This window comes from Cyprinodon tularosa, unplaced genomic scaffold (assembly GCF_016077235.1).
Source record: "Cyprinodon tularosa strain WSP-4 unplaced genomic scaffold, ASM1607723v1 ctg1, whole genome shotgun sequence".
Taxonomy (NCBI): domain Eukaryota; kingdom Metazoa; phylum Chordata; class Actinopteri; order Cyprinodontiformes; family Cyprinodontidae; genus Cyprinodon; species Cyprinodon tularosa.
The window spans coordinates 1,813,818-1,819,649 of NW_024037781.1; positions in this window are offsets into that span (position 1 = coordinate 1,813,818).

The following is a 5,832-nucleotide window of genomic DNA, read 5'->3' on the forward strand; positions in this document are numbered from 1 at the left end:
TCCAGGGCTCACAGAAAGTGCTGAGGTATGCCCTGGTGTTAGAGATCCACACAGAACAATCTATCTGTAAAGTATGTGTGACTATGAGATATATGTGCGAGCACAGCGTCACCATGGAGATCCCAAAATGTTATGTCTATTTCAAGAGGTAGGGGAGAATTTATCAGATTCAGAAATAAATAACCTTCACCTTTTAACTCCAAATAGGAGTGGTAGAGAGGTAGTTTTCTGCTGGGCAGGTAAAATATGTTGGAATATTAGGTTTTTATAGTTCAGTGTTGCAAGCTGTTTTTGACCTTTTAGAGCAATATTAATTGCATACTTGATTCAGACAGATCAAATCTTTGATGCTACTGCTCCAACCAAGTAATGGGATAATCTTTTAATACCACATTGCAGAGAGTCTGGAAGTATTTGTGTTTCTGTCTTTGTACATGCACAACTGTGCATGAACATGTGTATCTGAGGAAAGAGGGATTTTGTAGGAAGCAGTCCCTCTCTGCTTGAGGCATGAGAGCAAATCCTAGATTTGCTCTATCCAAAGGAAAACTGAGCAGGTTATGTGTTTAAACATGTTCTTCCAAACGTGGATAAGCAGAGATGCTGCCATTCATAAAAACTTGCCATTTCAAGCGAGGTCACACAAACCACACAGGGATTAGACTTCTAACTGGAAGATTTAGGAGCCTCACCCTTTGAGTACATTTACAGACTCAATTCTGACTAAATGATGAAGTCATAGCTGCATGAAAACAAAGAGTACACGTGAAAACCCTGTGATTGTTGGAAAGATACAGCGCTCTAAAAGAATAAGCGCCTGCAGCCATTGCTGGGATTAAAAGATCTCCATCATTGTCAACAGTGCTGTGATCTAATGTGTGCAGAAGTGCCTATTTCCTCTAGAGTTTCATCCCCCTGAACCATAGAGAGCTTAAGTACAACAGAGCAACTTTTTTTTTCTTCCATAACATGATGCATTTCCAACAGGGAGTGTTCATACAAAATAATTCAATGTTTATTACTTAGATTTCCTCTGCAGGCATAATTCTTTTAACACAATAACACTTGTGCTAACTAAAGTGTATATAACGTGATTTATGTGCTATCTTCACAAAAGAGTAGGTAAAATAGTTAATAAGATCCATTTGTTTTCAGGTCCCGAAGCTTTGATATCACTAAATGGAATGGAATGGCTGGGTAATCAGAGAGGCTGCCGAGAGGCTCGAGGCAGTAGTAGACTCATCAACCAAACCAAAGACCAAAATGTATTGTACATAGTTAGTATAGGATCTATAAAGTAGATTAAACCATTTTATTCATGAATCATACAAACTTGGGTTCAGGTCAACCTCTTCCCAGAAATGCTATGCATACACACGTGCACACTCCATCTTTTAGACAAACAAGAAAAAGGCAAAGAAAGAAAGCTTCTGCTCATCTTCTTTTAGAGCCATGTTGATGATTCTCATGACAAAGTGCTAAAGTTGACTCTGCTTCAACGGCTGGTGTCCAAAGTAAATTCAGATTTGCCAACTAGCAGTATGGGGTCTTTTTATTTTTTTTAGCAAAGCAGCAAATATTTTTCTCTTGTTTTTTTGTCGGACATGATCTTGCACGCATTTTATCACCAATCGTGTCAGATCATGTTTACACTGATGAGTCTGTGTGGAATACTATATTTGTAGTTGCTATTGTAGAAATAACAAAAGTCAACTAATTTTAACACGAGGTTCTGCTTGGTATCATCCAATAACAGCCAACAACCTCTCTGTACCCATTGACCTCTCTGCTTTAATGTAACTTAGATACCAGGATACTTTTTTCTAACAGTGCTGCTCTTTTCTTGGAAGATGTGATTAATGGAGAATTTAAAGCATCAGTGTGAAAGCTATGAGAACAAACTTTATTCCACGATTAGATTTATTGGTGTTAAAAAAGGGATCAGACGAAAGGGAGCCAATATTTGTGGTTAAACTGCTTACTGTCATGTTATAAATAGTTGGGTCGAGCACTAAACTGATAAAAGGAACATTCTGAAATAAAAAAAACAGACACAAACATGTCAATCAAAGTTAACAGTTAATGGATTTGGCTGACAATGAAGCAATACTTGTGTGCTAAAACCGAGGGGGGTCGAAACTCATAAACATGTCCAGCAGCAGAGCTGAGCCCTGGGAGTGCCATCTGTATTTACACCCTTTCCCAAGCTCCTCACAGGCTGATAGGCTGGCACACCTGGCTGAGAGGTCTGTAGGTCCTGCCAGTCCACGTAAAAACCCAGACCACTTTACTGTCAAAACAGACACGCCTATCTGGACAGCAACGGCTATTCTAACTCGGTCGCATAAACACTTCAAATGGACTCACCCCACCCGGCAAACATTTCACACTGACAAGTGAGCGCTTTGAACATCATACCACCCTGCCTCCCCCAATGCTGGGAAGTCTATATGGACATCATCACGTCCCTCTGCAGGACCCTGACCGCATCTGAAAATGGGCCTTGTCAACCTGTTGTAAAATACCTCTGTAGATAATCAAAGCGTATGGAGAGAATAGCTGGTTGAAACTGTTTTTTTTTTTATTTTCTGGAGCCAAAAAAAAAAAAAATATTCACTACATTATAACCAGACAAAAATTATTACCTCCTTAAACTTAGATTTAGGTCCAAAAGAGCAGAGTGGAAGACACTCAATATGCTTTTAAAACTTCATTATTTTCCATTTTAACCAACTACTTTCAGTTTCTGTACCATTTCTAATAGCTTTTTCTTCCTGAAGAAAGTACAACTATCTCAATAAAACCATGACTGTCTACCAATTTAAGCCCGCCAATGGAGCCAATGCCTCCATTCTCAATATGCACCTTTTTTTTTATCTGTATTTATGTAGAAAGTTATCCTTACTCATTGATTTTCTGTTTGAATGAGTTCTTTTTCCCTGAGCAGATCCATGGATGGAACTATGACTGCCATAAAGTGCATTTATTAATATTTTTTTTCCCCATGGAAACTTCCACTGAATAGGTGTTTCTGTCTGAAACTGTCTTTTTCCAGAGTTTTAAAACTGATGAGCTCTGGTTCCCCTTGCGGGGCCTGTGTAGCAAACAAACAGACTATCAGACTGCTGGAGCGAAGCCGTGACTCTGACGTATGCCTTCAGTGCCCAAACAGGGCAGAGAGGCTCATCAGGCCCATCCACATCGGGCGAGCAAGCTGGAGGGGCACAGTGTGGCTCACAGATGAGGCCAATTTAGGAAGAAACACCACATGAGGCCAGAGAGTAACGCCAGAACCAGCCGGGTTCCAACAAAAACAGAACTTGTGAACAGACAATGCATTTAGCTAACCCACCTGCTTCACAAAAGCCATGGCGAGGAGAAAAGCAGTCTTTTTTGACACACACTTAAGGCTCTCCTCCGACAGCGGTTCAAATGGAGGAGAACGCGGGGCAGCAAGGACGAGAGAGAGGTCACACACAGCCATAACAGGGCATGTGGGAAGCAGCCTATCATGGGAAGCAGCAGGAATGTGTAGAGCAGCACTCTCGGCCATTTGTGCGTGGAGGAAGTGCAGCAGCGCACTTTGAATAAAAGCCCCCTGGATCCCACAGGGGTTCGACAGACAATATAGCACTCTTTGTCAAGAACCGAGGACAGGTGGACCCAGTATTCAGGAGAGACAGTCAGTCGGAAAGTTCAAAAGGTTTATTAAAATTAAAACAAAACAAAAGCGGAGCTGTGTCTCGCGGACACTGCAGGCGGGGGGGCGGGGCACCATCCAATCTCAGAAACTCTGGGGGAGAAACACAGGTAAGTGACCACGATCAACTGATAGGAGATTATCTGTGTTGGTCACTTACCTGGTTTAACAGTCCAGACCACGAATGTCCCCAGTGCTGCAGTCCCAAAGGTTATGCTGGAAGCTGATCCTGGTGAGGGATCCAGAACAGACAGGAACAGGCAGGAGCAGAAACAGGTGGCAGGAACCAGACTTCCAGGCATCCACAGCCTTCCAGGAGGGTTCAGAGTCTGACTGGGACCAGAAGCATGACCAGGTGGTCACGCACAGGAGCTGACAGGATCAGGTGCAGACAGGCAGGCACAGTGGAAGAGGGTAGCCGAGACAGGACGTAGGAACCGGAACTTGAAGCAGGACTTTAAACTGGTCTCCTCCCTGGAGCCAAGCTTACTTTGATAAAAACTGAACCTCCCTCCATAATGAGCCAAAAACCCAGAGGACTCCGCGGGGGATGATCAGGAGACGAGACAAACACTAAAACCCTCTTTCCACTGGCTGCTAGGATCCAGGACATGAACCAAATAAAACTGAATGGACAGACTAACAAAAAGACAAGCAATGATCTGGCACTGAATGCTCAGGCTGAACTGAATATAAACCAGAGGAAACAGTTGAGGGGAATAAATTATAATTGAGGCAGGGAAGGAAGAGGGCAGGTGAGAGGAATTACTAATTAGGGAGGAGCAAACAGGCCAGATCATGACACTCTTGGCCAGCAAGGTGTCTATCTCTTGGCTAAGAGCCTGAGCCTTTACCTAGTTGTGAATCACTGTCATCTTGACTTGACCAGGAACAGAAGGGCGGTAGCAGAACTGTAGCATGTAACCCAGGGCAAGCAAAGACACCACCCATGGATCGGGAACGAGAGTGGCCCAGCAACTGAGCTGGTCCATGGTAAAGCATCCCACCGCCGGCCTGGTGATGTCATCTCTGAGCCCCCCTGCCCTTAAGGGGGCGGGAGGGGTACCAAGTGACCTGTCTGGGTTGAGAAGCAACATGAGTTCAACCTCTGGGTAGATCCCAATAGCCATGAGCAGTTCTTGCAGCAGGCCCTGCAGAGGTGCCCCCACCAGGACGCTGCAATCGTCTGTGATGAAGGCGGGCCAATGGCTGCCTAGTACGAGAAGCCTGGGTGGACTGTTCCAAGGCTGCAAGTGGAGCAGAGCCAAACAACTCATCAGGAACCACTGGAAGGCCCATCAGGGTCATTCTACAAGCTTCTGTTAGAGCAGACCAAGCCAGCCAAACTTGGCGGCGTACCTGAACAAAGGTAGACAGGACACATCCAATTTCCCTCGACTGAAGAGAAAACGCAGGAAGAGATGCATCCATCAACCCTTGAGTAGGCACATCAATCGCGACAACCTCCAAAGAGGCTGAGAGTTACCAAGTCGTCCCAATTGAGACCCCAAGTCATAGGCTCCACAGAACAGAGCATCTTCACTGAAGACGAGCACATCTGGTATTAGCTCTCAAAGCCTCATCTAGTGCCACAATGAGGGAAGCTATGACAGGTTCAATAAAAGGCATATGGCCAAAGCCAAACTTGGGTGCATCTTGCATGATCACCAGGTCCCTGCCATGAGAGGTCAGCCGTGAGAAGGCCTTAGTGTCCGCCCAACAGGTATGACCCTCCCTCACATATTCGGCAGACAGGGGAACCATAAAAGATGACCTAGAAGTAGGAAGTCAAAAGAAGGCACTAGAAGCCACAGGTTGGTCCTGTGGAGCATCCAGCTGCAACTGGGCAATGGCAGTTCTTAAAGCACCCACTACTGACCCATCCTCTTCCGACTGAGACCTGGAAGAGATATGTGAGCTGACTTCCGACAGATGTGAGCCAAAGTCAAAATCCTGCTGAAAATCAGTGCCAGATGCTGCCAGGGATTTTTTTATTATTTTTTTTTTTTAAGAGAGTTTTAACACAAACCTATTAAATAAACATAATACGATCCATATTCATTTGTAGGATAAAGCTTATATATTTGAAATACACAATTGGGTTTATGTATGCAATAATAAAAATAATTTAC